This window comes from Macadamia integrifolia, unplaced genomic scaffold (genome assembly GCF_013358625.1).
Source record: "Macadamia integrifolia cultivar HAES 741 unplaced genomic scaffold, SCU_Mint_v3 scaffold938, whole genome shotgun sequence".
Lineage (NCBI taxonomy): Eukaryota > Viridiplantae > Streptophyta > Magnoliopsida > Proteales > Proteaceae > Macadamia > Macadamia integrifolia.
The window spans coordinates 56,896-68,431 of record NW_024870587.1 but is presented as its reverse complement, the minus strand read 5'-3'; the positions used below and the strand labels follow the sequence as shown (position 1 = coordinate 68,431).

General features: G+C 40.9%; 1 pseudogene; it reads right to left on the bottom strand.

Moving 5' to 3' along the window:
* Positions 1-3,159: 3,159 nt before the first annotated feature.
* Positions 3,160-6,414, bottom strand: LOC122070496 (annotated as a pseudogene).
* Positions 6,415-11,536: the final 5,122 nt, after the last annotated feature.

The window sequence follows — 11,536 nt, the reverse complement described above, 5'->3', positions numbered from 1 at the left end:
ACCTAACTCTATGAGAGACCACAGTCTAAGATCAAACAATACGATTGTTGGAAGATCGATCAATAGATCGAATTTTATCACAAATTGCCGCTTGAACAAGATTTGAGACCATCGATGGGGACCATTGCCCATCTTCAATCAAATCAGCAACATAGACTAATAATCCCATTAGAATAGGAGCGCTACTAGCTATGATATCTTTAATTCTAGAACGCGCCAACCCACAGTCGTACCTGACTATGATAGAATTTCTGTCTCCCACAACCCATCGTTCTGAATCACCAATAAATTTCCATACCTTGAGATGACAACGAAAAATAGATGAGAGATAATTTCTTTAGAGAGCCGTCGTTTGCGGATTCCCTCGCAATAACTTAGTATATAGAGACTGGTCAGACTCGAAAACCAACCCAGCTTGGCCAATAGGGAAAGATTAACCTCATGAAAACACCGAACGCCCCAATCCGCATTCCTGCTTGGCCTACACAGAAAAAATCCCATTTTACTGTTATAGCTTTAGATGTGGAAGCCTGCCCTGACCAGATGAAATATTAAATACAAGCCTCCATGAGGGAAACAGAAGTTGAAGGCTAGAGATATACAGAGAAATTATGAATAGGAATGATGCTCATGATCAATTTAATAAATTCAATTATGCCTGCTGTAGAGAGTAGAAGACCCTTCCACCTAGATAGCCTTTCTTTGTATTTATCAACCAGAGGCATGATTAGATTGCTCTTAACTCTCCCTTTGAAGATCTGGACTCCTAAATACCGAGTAGGGAAGCAACATTCAGGAATTCGTAGGACCTCCTTAATGCCTTCGTAGGTGCAAGAATGACCCCTATCACTTGCATGCATACTTTCACATGAAATAATAGAAAAGATGCTATAGGATTGCATGAAATAATAGCCACCTTATCATAAAATCACACGCAATAACTACTTTTCTTATAAGGCCACATGGAATGATAGTTATCAATTTTATCACATGAAATGATTAAAATCCTACTAACCTAACCATACATGAGATAGAAAATATCTATCTTATTTACAAAAAATAATAAGTTTTATTTAGCTTATCCACATGATACATGAAATCATAAGAAGCTACATGCTTACAAAAATATGAAATCACATAAGACAATAACAAATCTATCATGCATTAAATCACATAGAATAATAAAAAGAACTGCATAGTTGCCAAGTTGAAAAATTCACCTACTGTGGTGTGTAATTTTTCGAGTGTCTCCCTAACTCAGAGACAAAGACTTTCGTTTTCTTCTCTCTTTAGGGATCAAATCTTCTCTTTCTTGGACTGTATTTGGGAAGAGCTTCCGCTTTATGGGCTTAAATTGGTTTAGGAAATTTGAAAAGTGCACCGCAGCTTCAGGATCGGCTACTGGATTCGCACCAAAAACTCCAAGAATTGGACCTCGGATTTGGCTTCAGAGGTTTGGCTTTGGCTTTGTGCAGAGGTAAATTTCACAGAATAAAAAATGGGGAATGAATTGGCTACATAGGCTTGGGTTCAGATTTGGGAAAGGTTTCCCGCAAGTTTTTCTTCACTCTTGCTTTTGTCTCATAGCTGAATTTCTCACAGTGAATAGTGATGTAAATAGTGATCCGAAGATTACTATATATATAGGCATTTCTGGGGTAAAATGGAGAATATGGGGCTTAGAAATCTCTGTAAGGCTCCACGAATTTCAAAGCCAAAATCCTCTCATGGATTTGGAAAGCCAAGTTTCCATTTCATTGATGTCAAGCAAGGTCTGGGTTGGGTTTTTGGTCTGATTTGGTTCAATGGATTCAAACTTCAAGAATTCATTGTGACAAATTCAGCAAGAGTCTGATTTTCACGCCGAGATATCGACAACACCATTTTCGAACAATCTAATGATACAGAAATTGAGCACATGCTTGGCTCGACTATCATATTTTGGCAAAGGATGCCAATGACCAGTTGCGGTCACCTTCCTCGCATCATTAAACAACATTCGGTTAGGATTCTCGGCCTATTTTACATATAATCATTCTCCATGAATTTATTTATAGTGGGTTAGGCAGGATTAGCTAGGGACAGCTGGGTTTGATTAGGTTTATACCGAAAAATTGATTCCCTGTGAAAGAGTGAGTACTAGCATCACATTCGTCTATAAATCATCATCATCAATGGGGACAAAATTAGGTGTCTAAAGTGAGTTGGACTATGAACTTTCACATGTTACCAATCTAAGGAGGATCACAAACTATCTACTTATCGAACGTGACGGAAAAAAATTATCACCTCATCTATCATGTTGATCAAAATTAGATGAGCCTTCAGATCCAAAATTTATATTTTGATTTCCTTAAATTATCAAAATACACCTAACACCCCAGATGTAGCTCCACTAGTCCAAAGGCGTTTTGTGTTATCAAACATCTCTAGCTCGAGTCTACCAGTGATTGACCTATTACATAGGTTAAGTGTCGATGCATATAACCAGGGTTTGTTCTTAGGTCCGAATAGTAAAATTCGACAGATTCGAGGGATTCCTCGTAAGGTAAAAACGAAAAACTGTATCTAGAATCAAAATAAGGCTCTTATTCCCTTGTGAGTGGCATGCTCACTATCCCTTTACCCAATAGGGCTCCCATTGCTTCCATGTAAAAATCTAAATTCCAAAAGAAAAAGTAAAGATTCCTATAAAATAGAATTTTTATTACTTCAACATAAAAAAGAAAAAAAAAATATTCTACTTGAAGTAGGAAAGTTTTTATGGAGAAAAATTTTTCATATTGTAATATCAATTGTAAGAAAATTTTTACAACAAAACAAACATGACCTATTGAACAAACTTTGGAACATAGATAAAACTGAAAAGGGTACCTTTTATTGTTCTTATGTCAAAGCATTAATCCATGTTTCTTGTTTATGGGCATAAAAAATTGCTAATTTGTATTGTGCTTAATTACTTGTCTTCTCCTTCATGAAAAATAAATAAAAATTACTTAGCCTTCCCAATATGAAATCCTGTGAAATTTTGATCATGGTGATAATTATTATTTTTCTACAAGAGAATGGACATGAAAGATTGAAGTTGCATAACGACAATAGAATATAAGTTCAGAGTCTATAGAGAATAGAACTCTCAGTACCAAAACAAGAGAGAAATTACAAGGGCAAGTGTAAGAGATAAAAAAGCCTAACACATCGCATGCTCACTTTGCTCTTCCATTTATTTGCATCTTCTGATAATGCCTTTCTTGAAGACCCATCTTCACTCAATATCGTAGCCAATGCTTCTTTCAGCAATCTCATCATTAATCCTTGTCTTCTTCCCTTCATCACCCTCCATCAGGCTTCTCACCACCTTTGCAATCTCTGCTTGCTCGATTATTCCATTTTCCCTGTTTTGGGTTTCGGTGCAACCTTCATACCCTCCTTCGCTAGCATTTTTGCTTTCATCTTTTGTTTGGCATAAAGTGGCCCACGATCAAGGGCACACCATGTGCCACACTCTCTAGGGTCGAGTTCCAACCACAATGGGTGAGAAACCCTCCGATCAAACAGTGACTCAGCACTTGAATCTGTGAGGCCCACGAGGGGACTATCATTCCTTGCCCTTTGGTCCTCTCCAAGAAACCTTCAGGAAAGAATGCAAAAGGCTCATCAATGGTTTGGATTGTGAAGTAATTGCATCTGCTGCTGTCAAAGTTGGGCTCTTAAGAACCACAAAATTTTTTGCTCACTCAACTATAATCCTAAGGCCAATTCATTCAGTAGCTCCGGTGAGAGGGCCCCACTGGTCCCGAATGAAACATATAGAACAAACTAGGGGTGAAACAAGGCTGGGTTGGGCCGGGTTTCTTAAAATCCTAACCCAATCTTGGGTCCTCAAAATACAACCCAGGCCCTACCCAACCCAACCCTGTCGGGTTCATGTTCAAGCCCAACCTTGCCTGGTTCATACTAACCCAACCCGGCCCTAATTGACCCTGTTAGAGCCGGGTTGGGTCGGGTTGGATCGGGTTGGGTTGGGTTGACCTTAGCTTCTACAATGATTGGATTAACCTTGATTGACTTGCTTTTTCCATTCATATCTTATACATTAACAATTTATCGAAAAATTAAATACCAATAGGAGTCCTAAATTCTAATATAAAAATTCGGGGTTAAATTTCAGACTAGGTTGGGTCCGGTTGGGCTGGGTTGAGGCATCAACCCAAGCCCGACCCAACTCTGACCCAGGGCGGGTCAAAAAGCTTGACCCAAGCCCTGTTCGGGCTCAAGATGGACTAGGGCGGATTCAAATTGTCAAGACCAAACTTTCACCCCTAGAGCATACCCACTTGGCTGATCATCTAACCACTTTAAGCACTCTGTTTCCTAGCTGCTTCCCTTGAACTGTTCTGAATGAGTGGTCCAATCGGGTAGATCGGTGGTAATGTTGGGTCTACACCATCCTTTAATGCCCTGATGGCGCCTGATTCCAAGGCTACAAAGGTGTTTACCAAGATACCCTCATCCGATCTATATCGCTTGCAATTGTCTATAAGCCCTTTGTAGGCTTCATTCTTCCTATCTTGGGCTGGGTCCAAGAACTCCCCTCCATAAAGGGGCACACACCTGGGCAATTCAACCGGTTCAGGCATGCCTCTATACTCACAAGAGTACATCTTATCAAGCTTAGGAAAATGGAGGAACAATGACAATCATATATATAGCAGTGGTAGAGTAGAAGATGTAACTTGAAACATTGAATTCCCTAGTGATATCCATGGCTTCAATGCTAAAAGAGATCAACAATCAAAGTAGAAACACAATTAGTGGATGTTAAGACCTTCAATGCTTTGCGAAGAAAAGAGTGAGAACGAGTCATGGTGAGTATGATTTGGGTCTCGATCTTCGTATCTTTGGGAAGGTCATCGAAGCTCACAATAATCAAACGAATTGCATCATTCGCATCATGGACTATGTGTTTAATTCTTGTATTGATGTCATCATGAAATATTATATATATGTGAATGCTTGTGCTTCGTTATACATGAAACCCAACCTTCACTGAGCAAGTTGGAAGCTCACCCCACATATATGCCCCTTTTTAGATAATGATGTAGATACAGTATTGCCGCTGGGTGGTGACTCGACCTCAATGGGACCTGACTATGGCATAAGCGACTGGTGGATGCCATAAGCCGAAGAGCATGATCAAGATTGTGCCTATGACTATTGTGCATACGCGACACCATAAGATGCACGCCGTATTTTTCTTATTCTGATACCGAATTGTGAATGGTATATTTTGGGCTTATTATATTATAAGTCATGGATAATTGTAATGGAATAACTTAGTTATTTATATATAATATCATTAGATGTTTTCCCATTTTAATTATGATTCCGTTATTATACTTTGATTCCACTGCTATTGGTTTTGTTTGTGTTATGAGACTATGTATGTTAAGGTACTGCTATCAGAGATCTTGGTAGGTTTGTAAGATGGGTACGTGTCTTACTCACACCACCGATATTCCTAATGGTAAGTTGGGCTCACTGGAATTGAGATGTGATAGCTTGGTATCAAGGCGCGATGCTCTGCCTTAACTCACAATCTTACTCAAACCTTTATTGGGGATTAGGATTAAGAAAATAAAAATCTTAAGGCAACAAGTAATAGAAACTTCACAACTAGAAGGCAAGCATAGGTGTCAAAGCCATTTCATTATAATAAAGAACTTGAATACTTCGACTTACACTAAATTTTCTTAAAATAAATCACTGAAAGCAAGGAAATCCTAACTAGCCTAATTTCTGAGAATTCAAATAACATAAACAAATGACAGGAAATAAAATGCAACTAAATGCTAGAACATCAAAATTTAAAAGAGAATCTGACTATGCCGGAATGTATAAAACAGAAAAATCCTAAGACTACAGTGGCAACATAAGCCACTACTGTTGCTGGTCCTATTGTTGATTCTGCCCTCGGCCTTAAGCTTGGTTTTGACCCTGTGCTCCTAGCCCTGGCACTGGAATGGCAAGGTGGAAGACCATTGCTAGCATCTATGCCTCAAGGTAGGCCACCCGATTGTCTAGAAGGCAGTAGCTCCTATCAATACTCTCCATCTGATTATCCATCCTCCTCAGTAGATCGGTGGTGGAATCCAAGAGGGCCATCACGTCATTGAGTCTATAGGGCCTCGAACCTCTAGAGTCCCTAGAGGAGGAGGCAACATAAGTCCCTATAGCCTGAGGGTTAAGTGGTGGAGCACCTCTAATAGGAAACCCATGTGGAGGGGCAATAGGATCAGCACCTCCATAACCCTCTTGATCACCATCGTGACCACCCCCATCACCACCACCCAGTTGGTCCTCTACCTCCATTGGTTGTTCCCCCTTAGCCTCATCCTCAGTGACCTCATCCATATTCAGTTTCATCTTCTTCAAAGACACTTAGTTGAAGTCCAAGACATCAGTCCCTAGGCTTTCCTCATCCTCCAAGTCTACACCAAAGTGTAGGAAGACCTTTGTCAAGATCCATCTGTAGCAGAGGTTTCTAGTCCTACATGCCCCTCCCTCAGATCTTGTCACCATGGTCCACATCACTAGATAAGGGAGGCAAACATACAGCCCCATGTAGACACAGTAAGTGATATAAGCATGTAGAATGGACACCTCATCAAAGTGGCCGCTAGTGGGGAGGACATTCAGCTGAATGACTTTGCACACGACCTTTAGCGTAGCCCGATATTTAGCAGTCAAGTGCCGTCCAAAAGCCTCCCTGGTGAGCATGTTGTCCATCTCTGCCTAGACATCAAAGTTCTGGAACTCATAAAACTGAGTCCTAAAAGGACAGTAGACCAGCTCTCCCTTATTGGAGATCATCAGTATGTTGGCCAACTCAGCCATACCAAAGGAGATGTCAACCCCCTTTACCCTTGAAGTGATCCTCATCTCCTTAGTGCCATGGTTCTCGCATCGTAGATTACAGTATAACAACCTCATGAGCCATGGGTAGTACTTGGTGGTCGGCTTTAAGATACGGTACCACCTTAAGGCTTCAAAGCGTTGACGGAGGAGAAACCGTCTACAGTCCCTTGTCCTCATATACTTCCCAAAATCAGCATTCCTATACTCAAAATTTGCCCAATGATCTTGCACCTCCACAGAGCGAAACAATCGGTGATCATATTGTTCCTCAGTAGGAGTGGCTGGGTGTTGTTGGGTGACAGCACGATGACGATGAACACGGCGACCAAAAATTGTTACAACAAAAAGGATTCCTAAATTTGGAAGAACAAAATATAGGTTAGGAAAGCATACACAAAATCAGGGAAAAATATCAAAATCTAGCTCAGAGAAGAGGAATAACTCACCTTAGATGTGTGAACGGTGGCAATCGGGCAGAAAATCATGGGCAAAATGTAGGGAATGGTTGGGGAGACCTTCCGTGGTCATTTCCTCTCTTTCTCTAACAAGTAGAATAGGGCTTTGTGAGAAGAGAATGAAGCCCAAGCCTATTTATAGCATTATTTGGTTCAACCGGAAACACCCCACCGGAAACATTGGACCTGGATCCGGTGAGTGTTTCCTATGAGAAAATTTTTGAAATCTACTTTATGTTACCCTCATCAGAAGCACACCTGTTGAATCTGGTGGAAAGTCCCCTATTTTTTGTGAATTTTTGTGCCTGTTTGCAATGAACATTTTTGGGAATTATTTTATTTTATAATATTTGCTTCTTTGCTTGGGAGATTGCCTCCCTAATATGTGTGTGATCAGATTCTGATACCATGTGGACCCCACCTATGCATGCTTCAATTCTAAACTACTCCTTGTGTATGCATGCAGGACCCATAATGTATGTTGACCTTAACATGCTTGCTACCTACGTATGTTTGACTAATTAAGATTCCTCAACAAGAATCATATCACGCAGTAACACTTGATCTCGATCTAATGTGTCACCTCCCACTTCCCCTATGCAGAACTGGGGTAGACCATGCAATGTGCCACCAGCCCCACCCATTCTCACGACACAAGATGTTGCCAATATAATGGGTAACATGATGCATGAGGTGGAAGAGAGGCAAACTCAGTTCATGGCCGGGATTCGGATCCAGGCTGCTATTAAGGCCCATAATGCACCTCCTGCATCCTCTACTCCACCGGCACCAGCCTCGATGCCAGCTGGCTCATTCACCCTTTAGAAATTAAATGGGATGTAAGGGCAAGTGCATGGACATGTGCAAGGACAGGTATAGGGACAATTTCAAGGACAAGTACCTGGGAAAGTGCAAGAACAGGCCCAAGTACACGTAGAGGGTTAGACTGACCTAACCAAAATGATTGAGAAGTTCCAAAGGCTAAGGACCCATACTTCTCCAATGTGTGAGCCATGATCAGTTGCTTCCCTCAAGATGGATTGGGGGTATGGAGAGACATTAAGTTAGTGGGCTAAAATGATGAGCAGAAAATACTATGTGTCGGCTACCAATTGTAAAATGAAGCCGACGCTTGGTGGAGGGCTACTGAGCCCATTATGAGAGCAACCAACCCCACCCCCACTTGGGAAGACTTCAAGGAGACCTTTTCTGGGAATTACTTCCTTGAGAGCTAGATAGGAGAGAGAGTGAGTTTTCTAATTTGGTGCAAGGGTCCCAATTAGTGCTAGAGTACCAATAGAGGTATGAGGAGCTATACTACTTTGCTCCAGAGAACATTCAAAATGATAGGTCCAAGGCTAGGAAGTTTGAAAAGGGGTTGAGGCCAAGTATTAGTTCTACTGTGGTTGGGTTGAAGCTGCAGACATATGCTAAGGTGGTCCAAGTTGCCAAGTCCATTGAGGATCGACATAGGGACAATTTCTTGACCCAACAAGAAATGGGGAAGAGGCTCATGGTGTCCTCTGATTCCAGGGGAGCTAGCAAGTTCTCAAGAGGCCCTTATATCAACCCAACTCTAGTCCAGTCAAGAAGGCCAGAAGCAAGTCAAGCCTCCCAGTCCTCAAGCTCCAGTGGTTTGTCTCAATATGTGGGTTCAAACCCTAGATGTTTCCATTGTGACCAGCCAGTTCACCTAGCCTAGATAGGCCCCCACCAGAGGCCATGGGATGCACCTTATACTTTGTCACCTAGGCCCTAACAGGCTTATGTAGCCAACTAGACGGCACAACCAACATAGGGCCAGAGACCACAAGGGAGGGTATTTGCTATGACCACAAAGGATGTAAAAGCTACACTAGGAGTGGTGGCAGGTACATTATTGATAACATTTTTACCTACACATGTGTTATTTGACTTAGGAGCATCCCATTCATTTGCGTCACTAACATTTGTGAAGAAGATGGGAATTCCACCCAAGAGCTTGACCGAGTGGTTGGCAGTGAGTCACCCACAGGGAGTGTGGTGGGTTTGAATTATGTTTTCGAACCCTGTCCTATGACCATAAATGGACATGACTTGAATGGACACTTGATTGAGTTGGATATGATCAATTTTGATGTGATTCTAGGGATGGACTAGTTGTCTACTTATAGAGTTAGTGTGTTATGTGCAAAGAACGTGATAGTATTCAGACCCCATGATGAGGGAGAATTTACCTTTGTAGGGGATAAGCCAAAGAAACACAAGAAGATTATTATGTCAGCACTTCGGATGAAGAAGCTATTAGACCAAGGGTGTTAAGGCTACCTGGCATCTGTGATAGATACCGAGATAGAGGTTAGATCATTGACCGAGAGAGAGTTTGTTATAGACCTACTCTCTGACTCGACACCAGTGTCAAAAGCTCCTTACCGCATGGCCCCCATAGAACTGAAGGAATTACAGGTGTAAATTCAGGGCCTCTGAAAAAGGGATTCATTAGACCTAGTGTATCCCCATGGGAGCATCGGTATTGTTTGCTAAGAAGAAGGACGGAAGCATAAGGTTGTACATTGATTATTGGGAGCTTAACAAGCTAACCATCAAGAACCAATATCTTTTTCCAAGGATTGATGACATGTTTGATAAACTACAAAGTGCTAAGTTATTCTCCAAGATTGACCTTAGATCGGGCTACCACCAACTCAGAATCAAGGATAGTGATGTCAGCAAAACAGCTTTCAGATTTTGGTAGGACATTACAAGTTTTTGGTGATATCATTTGGACTGACCAATGCACCGGCTGCATTCATAGACTTGATGAATTGGGTATTTCAGGATGTGTTAGATATGTTTATGATTGTATTTATTGAAGACATCTTAGTGTACTCTAAGAGTGTAGAGGAACATGCTGTTCACCTGAGGCTATTACTACAACATCTGAGAGAGAAGCAACTCTACGCCAAATTCAGCAAGTGTGAGTTATGGCTTTCAAAGTGGCATTCCTATGCCACATTGTCTCAGATAAGGGGATAGAGGTTGACCCAGGCAAGGTGAAGATAGTTCTAGAGTGGGACACCCCCAAGAATGTGGCAGACATTCGTAGTTTTCTAGGATTTACCTGATACTACAGGAGGTTTATTGAGAACTTCTTTTGCATTTCTACACCAATGACTCAACTCACACGTAAGGGTGTGAAATTTAAGTGGTTCGATGCTTGTGAGAAGAGTTTCAAGGAGCTAAGGAAAAGGTTGGAATCATCTCCAGTTTTTACTATTCTGACTAGTACCGGTGGTATGATTGTGTATAACGATGCGTCTAAGCTGGGATTGGGTTGTGTGTTGACATAGCATCGGAAGGTCTTTGCTTATGCATCCTGCTAGTTGAAGGACTATGAGAAAAACTACCCCACCCGTGACCTGGAATTGGTAGCGGTAATTTTTTCCTTGAAAATATGGAGGCATTACTTGTATGGTGAGAAGAGTGAGATATACAGCGACCATAAGAGCCTCAAATTTTTCTTCACCCAAAAGAGCTCAACATGAGACAGAGGCATTGGTTGGAATTGATGAAGGATTATGACTGTTGTTTGAGATTTAAAAAGCAACCGCAAGCCTACGGATCAGTGTAGCTAATGGGTCAAACAAGGAGAGTAGCAAATTTATTTTTGGCTTTTAAAGTAATGCAAAAGTGAACTAATTAATTATAGTGATCTACTTCTAACTATCGCTCTAAACCAACGCATCTAAGAATTTAAATAATCAAATAAAAAGTAACTAAAATTAAAAACCAAAAATAAAGATCATTCTCTGGCTAGGAGGGGTAGAGCCAACATATACACTAGCCATGAACCTTGGGGGAAAGGGAAAATAATAAATTAAAGATTAAAAGTAAAATCCTAAGTTAAGAAGGAAAGGGTAGTCAACAGAAGGAATGAGATGGGGGAGAGAAGACTTACGAGAAGCCTACCTACTTGAACTTGAAAACTTGAAAACTTGGTTAAGATTTGAAATCCTACCAATACTAAGAACCAAATATGGAATAAACCAAATATGAAATTACTAGTACTAGAGAAGACAAATCTGAACTTGAAAGAGACGCTCCACAGCTTGTTCTTGTCACTTAGAACTAAACCTAGAACTAGAAAGTAAACTTACAACTGAATAAAATAAAACTATGAACAT